This window comes from Scomber japonicus, chromosome 13 (assembly GCF_027409825.1).
Source record: "Scomber japonicus isolate fScoJap1 chromosome 13, fScoJap1.pri, whole genome shotgun sequence".
Taxonomy (NCBI): Eukaryota; Metazoa; Chordata; class Actinopteri; order Scombriformes; family Scombridae; genus Scomber; species Scomber japonicus.
Genome location: NC_070590.1, coordinates 4785251 through 4804386, shown reverse-complemented (window position 1 = coordinate 4804386; position 19136 = coordinate 4785251). Strand labels below are relative to the sequence as shown.

The window sequence follows — 19136 nt, the reverse complement described above, 5'->3', positions numbered from 1 at the left end:
TATTGCTCCCACGCCTTACATTATGGCCTACAATTAAATAATGCTCTCTTCATTATTCCAATTATATAAACAGTGTCACTCTCTCTCTCTCTCTCTCATTGACCCACATCCAGGATGAGGTTATTGATGGCCAGCTTTTTATCTATGTTGTCTATTCAATACTTCAGGTTAATAATGACCTATTTTGTCAACTCAGTTAGCTCTTTCACATCCTGATTGAAATGTCTGTTTAGAAAAAATGTGTTGATTTTCATTTTCAAAAGCTTCATTTTCATTTTCAGAATCTGCACGTTTCGGTTTCAATAAAGGAATATAAAAGAGTTGTGTATTTTGTTTTGTTTGGTCTGAGTACTTCTTTTTCCTTCCTCCCCGCTTGAGAACAATACACACACACACACACACACAGAGAGAGAAAGAGAGAGAGAGAGACAGAAAAAAGAGGAAATATCACCAGCTCTCCAACTAGACGACTTTTAAACAAATATATAGCTATCAGTATCAGTAATTCCCACATTTTTAAGATCACCTGAACCAGCAGCAATCACACAATCCTAAAATCAGACTATGCTTGGAGGTAAATGATGCTGGCAAGTGGCAGCTATTGTTTGCGCTCGTGTCAAATAAATAATGTTGTCGGCTGCTGGGACACTAGACACAGTTTGTATTTTTTTTTTTTGGCATATTGATAAAAAATCGATATAATAATAATAATACGAGGGCGATGATGAAACCACAGCTTCTCATCTAACCGGAGCTCAACCTCTCGGTAAGCAGAGGTCACGTCCAAAAAAAAAGAAAAGGACATTATTTTTATTACAGGTATGCCAATAGCTGCGATTTATGGCCCCGTAAATGATCAATGCTTGTTGCGCTCTGTGTGCTATCAACCAACCAAGCAAGCTGTGGAGCTTCTCTGGAGCACAATGTAAAGTTGCTGTTTGGAGGACTTTATCGCGCCTGTTGGCTCTCTATTAATAAAAAAAAAAAAAAAAAGGAAAGCTACGTGCGTCTAGACACCGTTAAAATTGGCCAGCCACAACAGACAAATTATACAGAGCGCGTTATGCATTATGCAAAACACCACGGACTACATTAAGTACATTTAGCCAGGAGATATTTTACCCCCCCTCTCCAGGAGGACAATGTAGACCGCTGACAATAACCACATTAGGCCGACTTCACAGTAAAGCAGCATAATCAATCTGATCACGAGTTGTCTGCCATAGCGCGCCTTGGCGACCCAGCCACAACAAGAATAAACAGCGTTCAATATTCCACACCATGCACGCTGACAGACGCAAACGTGGAGAGAGCAAGATGGTACAGCATCTCTTAGGAGGGAGGAAAAACCAGAGACATGAAGCGTGCTAAATACAAAAAAAAAAAAAAAAGTAGACACTAGACAGACAGCTGCCAGGATCTCTCGTAGATTCGTGCCAGCTCTCTCTCCACTGATCAACGCACAGGTGGACTTTGTTTGAGACAGGGTGAAATACTCCTAGATGCAATATTGTGTACAATAAAAAAGGAGATGGAAGAGGAGGATGAGGGTATGATTTAGAGAGAAAGGTGCCAAAAGGATGAAGAGGGAGAGAATAAAAAAAAGGGGGGAAGAGAGAGAGATCAGACAGTCTCGATAACAAATCAATTTGCCATTGCATCTGTTACCAGTTCCCCACCTCACAGTGTGCTGCTGCTGCTGCGCGTGTTACTGCAAGCCGATTATTGATAACCAATCAAACATATAGCCGCCTGTCAATCAATTACAGTCTGACTGTACAAGTGACTGGATTTTTTTTTTGGGGGGGGGGTGTGGGATTGTTTCGAGTAAAGACACCAGTGTCCCCAGTCCTCATCATGATGTCATCACGGCTAAATGAGCCACACTGGTGCGTCTGGAGACATACAAGGACGGGCAAGAGTGTCGCTGTCTAAAAATTGCATAATTTCCATCCAAAAAACGAGCAAACGCGATTTCTCTCCAGCAAAGTCACATGGAGCGAGGCGTCATATGTTGTCTGGCTCCCGGTGAAACAGCCCAGACCTCACGTCCTCTGGTTTGCGATCTCCAGCATACTAAAAAAACCCAGACCGAGAAAAAGGGGGGAGCGGGAGCGAAGGGGGTGGTGGAAGAGGAGGTAGAGGTGGTGGTAGTGGTAGTGGTGGTGGTGGTGGTGGTTGTTGGGGGGGGTTTACGTCAACCTTTACATCTCTACAACAGGCTGTGTTAATGCAAACTTAAACACCTTGCAGCGCAATCAGGTAAACACTTGTTCTCATCCAGAGACTCTCCGGTGCGCAGATCTCCAACTTGCGTGCCAAAGTCGCGTTTACTGTTAACTTCAGCATGAGGTTGAACAGGGACACAAGCGCTTAAAAAAAAAAAAAAAAAAAAACCTCCGATCTCCGGCGCCTATAAATGCATCAAAACATCCACATGGTGAATGAAAGTACACAGAGAAAACAGTGGTAGACGCATGCAGAGTAGCGGGTCTGGCACTTGTCGCCGGGAAACTGCAGCTGCGTTTAGCCCGGATTTGGTACTCACCTAAGTTGCACGTTTTGATTCCGTATAGTGAAGGGGGATTGGGGCTACAGCATAGTAAGGCAGTTCGCAGTACCCGCTCTCTCAACACGCACTAACTCCTTTCTTCTCTCGCTTTAGCAAATCAACACGGCGCTGACGTCAACGTAGCCAGTCAGCCAGACGAGCAGCAGGCAGGCGGGCAGCCGGCGCAGCGCTCCAGCCCATACAAACACTGAGAAAGTGAGACACCTAGGGGGCTGTCTCATGTCAAACGGCTGTATTACAGTATGCCAGTGAAAGCTGAGCGACACTGCCCTCCCTCCAGCTGTTTGGATACAGCCTACAGTAGCTCTCTAAACTCCAGCGAGGAGGGTAGGAGAGGAGGAGGAGGTGGGGAGGGGGGGGGCAGATTGTAATGATTTGGGATCATATATATATAGAGGAAGTTAAGTAGTGTGCTGACTCCTTTTCTTTTTTTTTTAAAGGGGAGAGTGATTTTCTCTTATTTTAATTCAAACACTTTATTTTGTTAAGTGGCAGCAGAGCAAAGAATAAGTATGGAAGGAAGTAAAAAGTTAAGCTATAGTGCCAAAGCAAAACATTTTTTTTCTTTTATTTAAATTTATTGTATAATTTTGAATATTCAAAGTGAAAAAAGAGGAGTCACAAGCCATAAAACTATTAAGTAGGCTGGAAGTAGGCTACAATCTGGCATTTTAAGACATTAGAAGTATGTTAACATGTTTGTTTAGTGTCCTGGTGTGTTAGAATTGAGAGAAACTGTGATTTAAGTCAGCCTCTTTCCTTTTTGTTGGGTTTTTATGACACATCATAGCAGTCTATTGGGGTATCGGGGGGGGGGGGGGGGGGGGGGGGCGCTGACTCCCTGTGATGCCTCTTATCATATCCTAACAATTACTTGTCAATACAAACTTCTGCCACTATTATTATTATTATTAATACATCTGACAATTATTTAAATGAAATGCAAAAACCATGAAAGACAAGAGCAGCACAAACAACAGATTCTATATAAAGTGGGTCAGTAGATTGGTGCAGAGTTGTTTTATGCATCAACCCCAAGTGTTGGTTCACAACAAAGTTTTTTAGTTTTTTAGCAGGCTGCAGAGATGCATCATGGTCCTTCCACAGCAAGACGTCACTGCTGAGGGGAAGGGTAATGAGACAGACAGGTATGCACTTCAACCTGAATAGATGCAAAAGCCGTGAAACAGATCACATGACTATGTATGACAACATGAATCAGGCCTTTAAAAAAAAAGGGTGGTCCAATAGTATAAAAGCATCAGTCAACCATGTAGTGTTAAAAAAAAAAAAATCAGAGCTATAATTGAGCCCACAGAAAATAGTCCCACACTGGAAGGAGATTAGTTCACCTGTTTACCAAATTTAACTGATTTCAAATTGTTTTTTTTCTTCTTTTAACCCTCCTGTTGTCCTCAGGTCAAGGAAGGACAGGAGTAAGGAGGAAAAGAGGAAGGATGGAAGGAGAGAAGAAAAGAAGGAAGGAAGGAAGGATGGAAGGAAGGATGGAAGGAAGGAAGGAAGGAAAGGAGTAAGGACAAAAAGAGGAAGGAATTTAGGAGAGAAGGGAGGAAGGAAAGGAGTAAGGAGGGAGGGAAGAAAGGAGGAAGGAAGGAAAGAAAGGAGTAAGGAGGGAAAAAGGAAGGAAGGAAGGAAAAGGAGTAAGGATGAAAAGAGGAAGGAATTTAGGAGAGAAGGGATGAAGGGAAGGAAGAAGAGAAGGAAGGAAGGACGGAAGGAAGGAAGGAAAAGAAACGAGTAAGGAGGGAAAGAGAAAGGAAGGAAGGAGAGAAGGAAGGAAGGAAAGGAGTAAGAATGAAAAGAGGAAGGAATTTAGGCGAGAAGGGAGGAAGGAAGGAAGGAAGGAAGGAAGGAAGGAAAGAAAGGAGTAAGGAGGAAAAGAGGAAGGAAGGAAGGAAGGAAGGACGAAAAGAGGAAGGAATTTAGGAGAGAAGGGAGGAAGGAAAGGAGGAAGGGAAGGAAGGAAGGAAAGGAGTAAGGATGAAAAGAGGAAGGAATTTAGGAGAGAAGGGATGAAGGGAAGGAAGAAGAGAAGGAAGGAAGGAAGGAAAAGAAAGGAGTAAGGAGGGAAAGAGAAAGGAAGGAAGGAGAGAAGGAAGGAAGGAAAGGAGTAAGGAAGGAAGTAGGGGGGAACAAAGAAAGAGGGGAGGAGGGGAAGAAGGAAGGAAAAATTAAAGAAAGAGGGAAGGAAGGAAAGAAAGAAGGAACAGTGAAAAGACGACAGGAGGGTAAAGATACTATAACAATATGAAGAAAAGCAAAGCAGGAAGTAAGTCACTATGTTCTTGTTTTATTACAATAAACCACAGTGATCGATACTTTTAGCTGCATTAACAACCTTTGATTGTTTCAAAGCTTTATTTCTTTTTCTTTTTCTTTTCTTTTCTGTTGGCCAGTAACCAAGGAAGCAGTGAACGGTGCACCCCATAATTATCCGGCCTGCTTTAACACTCACAGTCTTTTATAGTAAAAGCATACTTTAGTGCCTCTCTGAAAATAAACTTGACTGATATTCTTGCCTTAATGATCATCACTAACTGGAGCCTGCTCTTTTTTTACCCATGGTATAATTTCACTATATTTTATTTCTCTTATTATGTTGCTTTTAAGTGCTCCTTGTAAGCTTTTACTTCCACTTCCCAAAGTCACAAATACAAATGGTTCCGCATTTAAAGTGCTTCCATTCCACAAAGAAGACAAGATGAAGATATTTTTGTCTATTTTTTTTTGTTTAAACATTACGACTGATGCAGTAGAACAGGGGGGTCCAACATGAGGCTCGTGGGCCAGAACCGGACCGCCAAAGATATTCAATCCGGCCCACTTTCCTTCCTCTCTGTTTTCCTTCCTTCCATCTGTCTTTCTTTCTTCCTTCCTTCCTCCCTTCCTTCCTTCCTTCCTTCCTTTCTTCCATCTGTCCTTCTTCCCTTTCTTTCTTTCTTTCTTTCTTTCTTTTTTCCTTCCTTCCTTCCATCTGTCCTTCTTCCCTTTCTTTCTTTCTTTCTTTTTTCCTTCCTTCCATCTGTCCTTCCTGTCTTGTTTTCCTTCCTTCCTTCCTCCCTCCCTCCCTTCTTTCCTTCCTTCCTTCCTTCGTTCCTTCCTTCCTTCCTTCCTTCCTTTCTCCCTTTCTTCCATCTGTCCTTCTTCCCTTTCTTTCTTTCTTTCTTTCTTTTTTCCTTCCTTCCATCTTTCCTTCCTGTCTTGTTTTCCTTCCTTCTTGCCTTCCTTCCTCCCTTCCATCTGTCCTTCCTTCCTTCCTTCCTCCCTTTCTTCCATCTGTCCTTCTTCCCTTTCTTTCTTTCCTTTTCCTTCTTTCCATCTTTCCTTCCTGTCTTGTTTTCCTTCCTTTTTGCCTTCCTTCCTCCCTTCCATCTGTCCTTCCTTCCTTCCTTCCTTCCATCTGTCCTTCCTTCCTTCCTTCCTTCCATCTGTCCTTCCTTCCTTCCTTCTGTCCTTCCTCCCTTTCTTTTTTCCTTCCTTTGTTCCTTCCATCTTTCCTTCCTGTCTTGCTTTCCTTCCTTCCTTCCTCCCTTTCTTCCTTCCTTCCTTCCATCTGTCCTTCCTCCCTTTCTTTCTTTTTTCCTTCTTTCCTTCCATCGCTCCTTCCATCTTTTTAATGGTCCGGCCCACATGAGATCAAATTGGTCTGTATGTGGCCCTTGAATTGAAAATGAGTTTGACACCGCTGCAGTAGAAGGAAGGAAGGAAGGAAGGAAGGAAGGAAGGAAGGAAGGAAGGAAGGAAGGAAGGAAGGAAGGAAGAGGAGAGAATATGAGCACAATGCAGGCGTATATACATAAATTAACATTTAAGATGAATGGCTTTAGGAACACGAGCAGATCAAAGTTTTTTTTTAAGTATCTGGCAAATAATTTCATGGTTGATAGATAATGTATCCTGAGGATTTTGTTGATCCGAAGGCTGTTTAAATAGTTCCATCAGTATATTGACATTTTCTGTTTGCAGTTTTTTAGTGCGTCTTATTTTGAAAAAAAAAAAAAAGAATATATTCGACTTTTTTTGCAGTGGCTCAAACATACATCTTGTCTCATTTAACCAGACAAATAAAACTTCTTCACCATCAACTAACTGGAAAATTCAGCACCGCCCACCGACGAGCTCTTTCTTTCCTCCCTTCCTTCCTTCCTGCCTTCCTTCCTTCTTTCCTTCCTTCCATCTGTCCTTCCTCCCTCCCTCCTTCTCTCTTTCTTTCCTTCCTTCCTCCCTCCCTTCCTTCCTTCCTTCCTTCCTTCCTTCCTTCCTTCCTTCCTTCCTTCCTTCCTTCCTTCCTTCCTTCCTTCCTTCCTTCCATCTGTCCTTCCTCCCTCCCTCCTTCTCTATCTTTCCTTCCCTCCCTTCCTTCTGTCCTTCCTCCCTTCCCTCTTTCCTCTGTCCTTCTTTCCTTCCTTGCTAACATCTAACAGAGGGGGCTGCTGGGTTCCTTACATGTATTTATGCCACTTATGATGAGTTCTGCGCCGCCCACCGACAAGCTCTTTCTTTCCTTCCTCCCTTCCTTCAGTCCTTCCTTCCATCTGTCCTTCCTCCCTCCCTCCTTCTCTCTTTCTTTCCTTCCTTCCTTCCTTCCTTCCTTCCTCCCTTCCTCCCTCCCTCCTTCTCTATCTTTCCTTCCCTCCCTTCCTTCTGTCCTTCCTCCCTTCCCTCTTTCCTCTGTCCTTCTTTCCTTCCTTCCTCCCTTCCTTCTTTCCTCTGTCCTTCTTTCCTTCCTTGCTAACATCTAACAGAGGGGGGATGTTGAGTTGAGTCACCTTCATGCCTCGAGCGTCACATCAACACTCGGCCGACTGAAGCTGATAAAAGTTGATGCAACGTGTGAGTCGGGTCAGCGTAGACTATCTGTAGGCCGGGGTCCCTCAGGGGTCTGCTACGCATCACTCAGTATGTTCTATCAATCAGTAGCTGACAGGACTCTTGGGTTAAGGTGGTATGGTGTGGCTTTGTGTGTCCTCCTGGGTCAAATTGACCCCGTCTGTTTTGACTGTTCCTTCTTTCCTCCCTTCCTTCCTTCCATTTGTCCTTCCTCCCTCCCTCCTTCTCTCTTTCTTTCCTTCCTCCCTTCCCTGTTTCCTCTGTCCTTCTTTCCTTCCTGGCTCCCTTCATCTTTTCCTGTCTCCCTCCTTCCTTCTTTCGTCCCTCCCTTCCTTCCTTCCTTCCTTCATTCCGTCTGTCCTTCCTTCCTCCCTCCCTCCTTCTCTCTTTCTTTCCCTCCTTCCTTTCCTTTCTCCCTTCCTTCAGCCCTCCTTTCCTTCCTTCCTTCCTTCCCTCCCCTCCTTTCCTTCATTCCTCCCTCCTTTCCTTCCTTCTTCCTCCCTTCCTTCCTTCCTTCTTCCTCGCCTCCCTCCCCCCTTTCCTTCATTCCTCCCTCCTTTCCTTCCTTCTTCCTTCTTCCTCCCTTCCCTCCTTGACTCGAGGACAACAGTCTTTTTAAGGTGGAAGTATTGACATTAGAATTCATATAACAGATAATAGTAGGTGCCTAATGTCCTCCAGTTTGTTCCAGAGATTCAATTCTACACGACTCCAACAATAAAAACAGACACAGGCATCAACTTCAGCTTTCCATTGGTCTCCATGGCTCAAAACATCCTCAAATTCTCTCTCTTTTTTTTTGTGTGTTTGTCGCTGACTGAGATAACCAACTTCCTGTGACAGTCACTATTGTGGACGCACGGGTTTCGACTGTTAAGACCCCCGGTATGCTTTAAAAGAAGTGCTTATCAGATTGCCTAACACTGTCTGAAACCCCTTCTTTCCACAGCGATCGGGGCCAGGTGGTCGGAGGTGATAACGTGAGGCGTGTTCGCTAACAAAATGCTCTCATTATGTTTGATGCCATATGTGTAATTTCTTAGATTTAAGGTTGTCGAACATGTCTATATAGATTCAGAATGACTGTTCATGTCTTGTGAAATACAATTTTTGAATAATGCATTTGGTGTTTTTCTTATGTCACATTTGCCTACTGCTGCATTGGCCCACTTTACACCACTTAAGTCATTAAAGAGTCATTAAATGCAGAGTTTAATATCTGTCAAAATAAACTGGATTGCAGTACCTTGTTAGTGTCAGACAGTCTAATTCATTCTGGTTTCAGTCTGGTTCCTTAGCAGTGTAGTGTTTGCTTCAAAAGATCCTGAAAGCACATTTCCCTGTAGAAAAAAAAAGAAAAAAAGAAAAAGAAGAAGACATTATTCCCATTTATTCTAACACATTCATTTCTAAATTCATTTTTTAAAGGCAACAGGTCTGTGTTCTTGCAGCAGGTTGTGAGTAGTCACACAGTTTATAGCTGTTTCAAAATGGAAAGCATAGGTTTGAAGAGGGGGGCTTTCAGGGAAATCTCATTTCCTTTAAAATACAGTGGTGCTCTGGGAATTTTTAGATTCATCCCGGCATGGATCACAGAGTGCTTCATTACCTTTGAGCTGCGTGCTGTGCAGGCTTACCCAGGGATAAAGAAAAAGGCACTCCCTTAATCTGGTTATAATCCACCGTTTTACTGAGGGAAAGGAAGATGAGGGCTAAATTATAAAAAAAAAAAAAAAAAAAAAAACCCAGATCATCGCTGCACTTTAAAATAATACCAAGAGTTAGACAATGATAGGCAGCGAGGGAGGAAGTTTGGGTTTGTAGCTGAGGTTGGGTGAATCAGAGGTTGGTTATCTACAGGCTGGGGATGCATGGCCATTGTGTTGCCACATTGTTTTTTTTGGGGGGTGGGGGGGGGTTCAGTGTAGGAAGAGGGTGATGGTGATGTGACCTATATGAATCCTACATAACACAGTATTTTAATGTAAGGGCACCTTGAATGTGATTCCAAATGAATGATTGTTGAATTTATCAGCAGCTACTTTAGGTAATGATTGGTGGAGTTTATCAGGTTTGGTTCACACGACAACCTCCTCCTCCGCTATTACCTTTTCATGCTGATTAGATGTTTTATAATTCAAAGAAAGCTTGGGAGATGTGATCTTTGGTGTGATAGGGAATATAATAAGAGCATCACACTGATCAAACTCATTTCATGTAGCAAGATTTGTCTCTATGAGCTGAAAAAGGCACCTACATGTGTAATGGCTGGTTTAATTATCTGATCTGCTGTAATTACTCACCAAATATGTATTAATCCGCCAATGAAAATAGTCCACAATAAATGCACCATTGATTAAAAACCTGTGCCCAGCTGTTTTAGGAAATGGATGAAACTTTTTTTAAATGAAATTATATGTGTAATGGCCGGTTTAATTATCTGATCTGCTGTAATTATTCACCAGTAGCACCAAAATATGTATTAATCCGCCAATGAAAATAGTCCACAGTAAATGAACCATTGATTAAAAACCTGTACTGTTTAAATGAGTAACATCACTGTTTTTGCTCTGCTCTTTGTTCTTCCTCATGGTGAAGCACCTCTAAAAAAAATAGAAAGGTAAAGTTAAAGCTTATATGTCCATTTTGGTTTAAATTGCACAGAAACACATAGTGAACATGCAGAGGGGAACCCTGGGTAATATTTCAGTTTTAATGGAGAGAGAGAGTATTTCAGGTTAACATGTATGTAGCTCTGCTGACCAGAAACCCCCCATTGTCTGTGTCCTGTGTAGGCATGTGCGTGGAGGAGGTGTGTGTGTGTGTGTGTGTGTGTGTGTGAGTGTAGGGGGGGGGGGGGTTATAGGCCCCACACAGTGGACCTTTGTGAAACTCTGCCTATGCAGCCAGACTGAATGGACTCTTTTTACACTTGTGTAAACCTGGGGGCGTCTCCGGCACTGAGGCCACGCCCCTCTGACCTGTAACCCTCACCTCTGACCTTTGCTGGATTTGGTCGGGAAGTACTTTTTGCTCGCCATGTGCTCGTGGGCAAAGCCAAAAATCACTCAGTTTGAATCTTAGTTTAACCCTAAGCCTCTCAAATATGCAACTGCATATATAGTGGATATGAACATTATAGTGAAGCATAATAAGTGATGCTAATTAAGTTTAAGCAAAAGATTAAATAAATACAATTTCTACTTTATAGATTTGTGATAAATTGGAAATATAACTTTAAATTCCAATCAAAGCTTGAATCTGTTTTTCAGGTTTTCATTCAACAAAAAACAGTTAATTTGAAACCTTCCTGACCTCTGAGTGACCACGGTCTTTGTGTTTACCAAGTTGCAGGTTTAACCACTTCCACACACACACACACACACATACTGCGTAACCCCACAGAATGACCAAACCTGCTTCAGGTTAATGGGTGAAATGGCAATGTTGACCTAGGTGTTTTATTTACCAAGTGCCTGTTTACTTCTCCATTCCAAGCCTCCAGCTGCACCCTCAGAGGACAAACTACAGCGCTTTAAGAGAAGCCTCTGGATCAATAATCCTCTTGTCTTCAACGCTGGAAGAATGGCAGCCCCGACAAACCGGGTTTGTGTGGTCAGTCTCAGGTGAAGAATACCTTGACCTGAGACACTGCAATCATCTCTTAATCATTAAAACGTGGGAGGGTTTTTTTGGCTGGTGTTAAAAGGATGGTTGTTTTAAAAGATGATAAGGTTGCTTGGAAAAGAAAAGAAGAAGAAAAGAAGAAGAAAGGTTAATTAAGATCAACTGAAAAGCTATAAAATATCTATTAATTCATACTAAGGGTTGACTAATATATGTGTTAACTGGTATATTGACCCTCCATGTAATATAATTAATTATAATAATTACTTTCTCTCTAAGCCAGTGACAGAAAGGAAAAAAAAAGTTTAACATGTTTTATTGTGAAATGCTGAATTTACTATATTATAACTTAGTTGTCAAATAAGTGTGATTCAATAAGTTATTTATATAGAATTGATAAAAAACAGAGATTACAAATAACACTAAGAATATAATAGTATTGGAAACACAGAATAAAGTGGCATTAAATTAAAAATAGGACATAGAAGAATTTTCAATAAAGAAAAGTTAAATATGTTTTATTGTGAAAAGCTGAATTCATTAATGAAAAGTTGGAAAACTTAGGTATCAAATAAGTGTGATAAGTTATTTATATAGAATTGATCAGAAACAGAGATTATAAGGGGCTTTATACAAGATAAATGACACTAAGAATATATTAGTATAGGAAACAAAGAATAAAGTGGCATTAAATGAAAATATTTAAGGACATAGAAGAATTTTTCAAGATGAAGGAAAAAAGATAATGTCACATAAAAATAAGAAGAACTCCTAAAATATGCAGAGAAGTGTTTGTAGAAGTGGATCAGACTTGGGCCACATACAGCACCAATTTGATCTGATGTGGGCCGGACCATTAAAAAGATGGAAGGAAGGAAGAAAAGAAGGAAGGAAGGAAGGAAGGAAGGAAGGAAGGAAGGAAGAACAGATGGAAGGAAAGAAGGAAGGAAGGAAGGAAGGAAGGAAATATGGAAGGAAGGAAGAAAGAACAGATGGAAGGAAAGAAGGAAAAGAAGACAGGGACGAAGGAAGGAAGGAAGGAAGGAAGAGAAGTCGAGAAGGAAGGAAGGAAGATAAGAAAGAAGGAAAAAAAGACAGGAATGAAAGTGGGCCGGATTGGACCCCACGGCGGGCCGGTTCTGGCCCACGGGCCGCATGTTTGACGTCCCTGGTGTAAAGGGTTGTTAACTTGTTTTCACATACAAGATAAAAACTCAATAATTCCCCAACACTTCAAAGTGGAAACATACTCTGGTTTGATTTCATTGAGAAGTTGACAGCTGCTATTTTGCTCTAATGCAGTTTGGTTTTGAATTTTCAGTAGTAATCCTGTTTTTCAGCTAAAAATCATCATACCAAACAAATTTATCATTTGACAGCAAATCATAAAAACTTTGCATTCAATGGTTTCAAAGTTTCAAAAATCATCAAATGTATTATTAAATTAAAAGAGAAAAAACTAAAATAACAGCTTTATCATTTATGAACATTTCAGTCAGTTGGTTGAGTATGTTGGGTTTTTACTGTGTGTGTATTTACCATAGACTGTATATAAGAAATGGACGTAACATCTCATTGGTTTGTGGACTGCTGCTCGGAAGCCAATAGTATCGAATCTGGGCGGCGTCATCTTGAAAATTTCAGGTGCATGCTGGGAAAAATAAAAACACGGATTCTACTTATATGGGCATGAGGCGGAGCCATGGGGGGAGCGGGGAGGCTGCGATTGGTTGCGAGGGCTGGATCTCGAGGACGTTGGGCAATCAACCTGTCAATCAGGACGTAGCCACGCCCTAATGCATACCCTGCTTTATCGACACATATAAAATCAGGGAGGCCAAAATGTAACAAATGAACATCATCCTGCATTGAAGAAGGCTTTAAACTAGCGATTGAGACCATAAACACATTTTGAAAACGTTTACTGAGGTTAGAAATCAAGTGAGAAGTTGGTGAATTCTCCATTGACTTGTATAGAGACGGTCGCCCCCTGGTGGCCTTTTGATAGAATGCAGCTCTAAGTTACTTCCGCATTGGCTTCTTTTCAGAGGACCAGAACTCCCCGCCTGAGTATTTACATAATTTTCATCAACACATCCTATGATGCAATGACTACTTGATTATTATTTTTGTAAAACCATTAAAAAGCCACTTTGCTATAACACTGATTTTTACATTTAAATTTTAAATCTTGCCATTAGGCAGATAATCCAAAGACAATCAAGCATTAGATTTTTTTCTTTCTGATGTGAATACCTGAACATGTCTGGCTCTGTTCTCTTTGTGAGGAGGTTTTAGGATGGTTCACTCTTTTAGTAAGATATTACAACTCTAACTATGCTCTACTAAATCATTAAGAATCAATTACCAGATATGAAAACCTGGTTTAACCTTCCTGTCGTCCTCATGGGTCAAAATGACCCCGTCTGTTTGGACTGTTCCTTCTTTCCTTCCTTCCGTCTGTCCTTCTTTCTTTATGTCTTCCTTCCTTTCTTCCTTCCTCCCTTCCTCTTTTCCTTTCTCCCTCCCTCCTTCCTTCTTTCCTTCCTTCCACCCTCCTTTCCTTCCTCCCTCCCTTCCCTCCTTCCTTTCCTTCCTTGACTGGAGGACAACAGCAGGGTTAAAGCTCACCTCTAGTGGTTTGACTTGTATTGATGTTAAAGTGCACTCCAGGCTCTGTCGGTGCTCCGTCACTATTGAGTGTGTTTAAAGGTGCAACAGCCATGAGCAATGCTGGTTGTGTCCCGACCGCACCCTGCCTTTCATGATGAGGTGATGACAGTCATATATCACTCTTTATAGCTGCCATCTGTGAGTGTGAGGGGAACAGACACCCAAATACAACCACACAATGGGTAATGTAAAGCAACTTCACTGAAATAATGGAGTTATCTTTGTGATGTTAGTGTGATATGTAGCCATGTAGTCATAGTAGGTATATATATATGCATATGTGTGTGTGTGTGTGTGTGTGTGAGACAAACTGCCACATCTAGACTGCAGTTTTTCAGGGAAAGGCGACACTAACTTGATGATTCATCCAAGCTATAAACTGATATTTTCATTCCTGAGTGGACACTTCAAGAACAACAGAACAGAAGAAAAGGAAAAGTATTAGAGGAGACAAGGTATGCATATGTTAGATAGAGCATGCTCTCTTTAGAGGCTGTATTCTCTGGATTTATCCCCCCTCCCCCCTCCCAGTATATTGTGTTTATATGCTAAATAGACAGTGACAAGGCTACGTGTAGAGAAAACATGTCACCTATTATTAAAGATAATTTTAATATCATCTCACACCTGAATTTCTGATTGAATTCTCAGCCCTATAATAAAACCTTAAAGTCTGGTTCTCCTCTGTTTTAGACAGGTGATCCATAGGAAAAAGGAAAAGTCTGGCACGAACCTGTGCAGACAAACACAAAACCCCACATGGACTTTGGTGGGGTAGTTTTCTCATTAATAATTAACATATTTGAACCCATTTACACTCTTCACCCGATGTGAGCTGATCTCCTTGGTTGAAGAAATCACAACAGAAAAGTGGTGATCTGAGAGGTAGAGAGCCCCAGTTACAGTCTGACAGCAGATCAATTCTCTCCCATGCCTCAGGTAGTCCTAATGCATTGTACAGTGAGAGTGGATGAAGCAAGCATTGACCAAATAAATCAGGGATTTCACTGTACATCGAGCCTTTCCTCAGGGAGCCCAGTTTCATCATCGTTTACATTTGTTGGAGCCTGTGGGAAGTACGTGGGCCTTTGTAGATGTGGTGCACAAAGAAGAAAGGGTAAAAGATGCAAGAGGAAAGACTAAATTGCATTTTCTTTTCATTGGAACAATAGAGACACTACACTTCAGGTTATTATTGACCTAGTGTCACCAAATCAGCTAGGTAGTAATGCTTAGTGTATTTTAATAAAATAGATCATGTTCAATTCAAAATGAGAGGTGTATCAACCACATGGGACAGCTGTGGGGATTTAACCATTTTAGCTACATAGCCGTGGGGGAAATGGCAACACTTAATGTAAGTTGTGTTTGTTTGTTTTTTTTGCACTAAGGACCACTATACTTTTGTCAGATATAAGTCATCAGTCAGTTTATTGGGTTAATTTTGCAGTCTATAATAATGCTAACTAAGACAATTGGGACAGCTGTGGGGATTTAACCATTTTAGCGACATAACAGAGGGGGGGGGGGGGGACCACTATTCAAACAGGAAATTGAGACATTACACAAATGTAAGTTTTGTTTTTTTGCACTAAGGACCACTATACTTTTGTCAGATATAAGCCATCAGTTGGTTTATTGGGTTGATTTAGCAGTCTGTAATGATTTAGTACCACAAATGCTAACACTAGCTAGTTGCTACCATTGGTTGCTAACTAGCTTATTGTCATTTCCGGTTAACACGCAACGGTCCTGACTGATTTGAGACAACGCTAACCTGATGTACAGCACACACTGTACTACACAGAAGTGAAGATAAGTATGTGATTTAAGACATAGTGTAAGAATTTGAATGTAGTATGAAAGAAAAAAATATATATTTAGTGACTTAAGTTCCCTTTATGCTGCATTTTTTGGCTGACGAGCGTAAGATAAATGGCTAACCTTTGACATAGGGCTCTCAGTTTTTCATCCTTATTTGAATTGTTCTGATTTTTATGTATATGAATGTGTCTATCTAAGTATATAGTATCATTTTGTGTCTGTTTTGTGTAGACTGTTGTAATATCTTTCTATTTTTTCTCTTGTAAAGCACTTTGTTTGTGAAAAGTGCTATATAAATACATTTTATTATTATTTTATTATTATCATTATAAATGTTGATTCGGAGCTTTAGAGACCAAAGACAGCCTGAGATGAAAACTGTCCCAATGTGGCCGAAATCTACAAACAACCCGATGAGAATACGCCATGAAATGATGCGACACACTACAATAACCAAAATGGTGAAGGTGAAACTGAAAAATAATTTGGTGTGATTTTGCAGCATTTTCTAAACATATGCATACTGCAGATGGATGATAGAAGATGATGACATATCTGCTTTCATATCCTTTTTTTTCTATTTACGTCGTAGTGTTATGATTTACCATTCATGCCTCATCTGACACAGACAGAGATAAAGATTTTATTTTTTTATAGGCGTCTCACACAATATCACATGCAGACTGCTCAGCCTTGTACTTCTTGCTGCTGGGATACAGCAGTGATGTGATGCCTGTAATGTTAAGTGGCGGAAGGTGTGGACTGAAAGCAGCTATTTACATTTAACTTCCATAGTTGTCAGTATCAGTAAAGGAGGAGTACACTGCATATCCTCTATTACTACCTTTTCCACTGAGTTGGAGCCAGTGCTGGTTCAGAGCTAGTGCTAGAGTCAGTGCTCAGTTGGTGCTAATCCAAGCACCTCTTACGAACCTGTTGCTTTTCCACCGGCAAGGAGCCACACGATTACGTCACTGTATAACGTAGCCAGCGCGCGCCTTTGAAGCACTTCCATGATTCACCAGTGAGAGGCAGCAAGGCATCTAGCCTGCTGGAAATGAAGAAGAAGAAGAAGAAGAAGAAAAAGAAGAAGAAAAAAAGAAGAAGAAGACAGCTCATGATAAAAATAGTACTTTTAATCAACAAATCTTTAACCCTCTGTAAATGCCACGCTAGTCAGCTAATGAACATTAACCCCACTAGTCTGCTAATAAACGTTAGCCCCACTAGCCGGCTAATAAACGTTAGCCCCGCTAGCCGGCTAATAAACGTTAGCCCCACTAGCCGACTAATAAACCTTAGCCCTGCTAGCTGGCTAATAAACGTTAACCCCGCTAGCCCGGCTAATAAACGTTAACCCCGCTAGTCGACTAATAAACGTTAGCCCCGCCCCCAGCCTGCTGACATAATCGGTTCTTGCTTTAGACCAGCAAAGAGTTGGTGCTTGCTCTGGCTCCCGTTCTGAGGCTCGGGGCTGGAGCTTTGGCGGTGGAAAAGCAAAAACCCGGTGCTTAGTCAGGCTCTGGCTCCGAACCAGCTCCAGCTCCAGCTTGGTGGAAAAGGGGTATATAAGATGGAGGGGGATTCATAGTAGGCCTGGGCAATATGGACTAAATCAAATATCACAATATTTTAGACTAAATACCTCGATATTGATATTACAACGATCGATGCCCATATCGCCTAGCTCTATCCTCAAGCTGCAGACCCAAACATTGAATTTGCTTCAGCTTTTATTCTTGTTATAAAATAATCTGAACAATTTAACAATTACTAAACTTTTTTTTCATGTTTATGCCTTCTGTATCTTCAAGTATCTAATGCAATCACATTACTATACTACCTGTCCTTTTCCTTTTATTTTCAGCCTGATTTATAAATACAGGGCCATTCCCCTCTAGAGAGTATATAATGATTTAATTTTTGTTTATTTCTCGGGGCTTTATAAGAAGAGTAACTGTTTAAATAGCATGCAGTCCTAATATAGTTGTTTTGGTTTCTCTAATGAAGCAGAAAAAAAAGTGAAACACCATTGAATGTTTTTTGCTATATTGATTTAAACTGCAGTAGTCACACATTTAGGATATTTGGAAGTAGTTAAATGAAAAGAGAATCAAAAGGGTACACACACACACACACCAATTTCTTCCCAGTGTCACCGTGTGAATTTGTTTGTCTACCTGTGTTCAATTGCCCTCGGTTTGATCCCCTCCATCCTTTCTTGAAGCGCTGCTTAATAGCCTCTTTCCTTTCAGTGGAGATTGCGTGGACATCTTGGAAAGGCCAAAAAGCCCAGAGATAGACTAGTTTAGTACAAAGTCTGTGTGCTTAAATTAATCTCACATCACTGTATTGAGTAAGGGAAGAGCTCAATGGTGAAATGGTGGGTGAAGAAATAAATGTGGAAAAAGAGGAGAAAGAGAGAAAGATGTAGGTTTGATGACTGAATTAGATTTAATGCAATATTTTCTAAACCAGGGGGGTCAAACTCATTTTCATACAAGGGCCACATACTGCCCAATTTAATCTCACGTGGGCTGGATCATTAAAAAGATGGATGGAAGGAAGAAAGGAAGGAAGGAAGGAAGAAAGGGAAGAAGGACAGATAGAAGGAAGAAAGGAAGGAAAAGAAGGAGGAGAAGCAAGGGAGGAAGGAAGGAAGAAAAAGAAGACATGAAAGAAGGAAGAAGAAAGGACAGATGGAAGGAAAAAAGGAAGGAAGACAGAAAAGGAAGGAAGGGAAGACGTAAGGAAGGAAGGAATAAGGAAAGTGGGCCGGATTGGACCCCTCGGCGGGCCGGATCTGGCCCACGGGCCACATGTTTGACATCCCTGTTCTAAACAGTATACACATTCTCTTAATCTATGACATCACAAAGCAAGACTATGACACATACAAATATTCAGGAAGTGCAGTCAGTGCAGTTAGAGGACACTCTGCTCCCTCATCTAAGTCAATATTAACGAAAAGGGAAATGATGAATGACAAAACAACATCTTAAACAAATAAACATGATGGTTACATCAGTATATATAACCCCTCGGCCCCTCCCTCCTCCTCATCATCAGTGTCTGTATGCTGCCCAGTGCTTCCTCTGTCTTTTCTTCCCACTCTACTTTAGTCTACTTTCACACACAAGACCCTGTGGTGAAAGAGACTGGAGGCTTTTCCTGCCTCTTGGACACTGTGCATAGTGAGGGTGACCCAGTTAACACACACACACACACACACACACACACACACACACACACACACACACACACACACACACACAAATCCTTCTTTTAAAATCCACACTTCCTTTTCAGGTTGAATTAAATAAATATATATGTTTACAGTATATACTTGCTAGTGGAAGCTGTGATCACAGTCCCTTTAATCAATGGCAGCAGTGGTTAAAGGAGACATGCTTTTTTGTGATTTTATGTAATATATACTGTTATTATGCCGTATATCTATACTTAACATGATAAAAGGTTCACATGTAGGAAAGCTACCTCCTCGTAACCTTTGTTGCTAAGGTGTATCCATGTGTAGTTTATATGTTGTCTATCTGGATTTTGACTCCACCATGTACAGTTATATATT

At 41.2% G+C, this 19136-nt stretch overlaps 1 protein-coding gene across 1 annotated transcript in view; it reads right to left on the bottom strand.

Annotated features, from left to right (window-relative positions):
- LOC128371002 (zinc finger and BTB domain-containing protein 16-A-like) overlaps window positions 1-2729 on the bottom strand; it is a 166101-nt gene extending 163372 nt beyond the window's left edge. Inside the window, exon 1 of the mRNA XM_053331195.1 lies at window positions 2549-2729. The gene's annotated coding sequence lies outside the window, so the exon portion shown is untranslated. The remainder of the gene's footprint in view (window positions 1-2548) is intronic.
- Between the last annotated feature and the right edge of the window lie 16407 nt (window positions 2730-19136).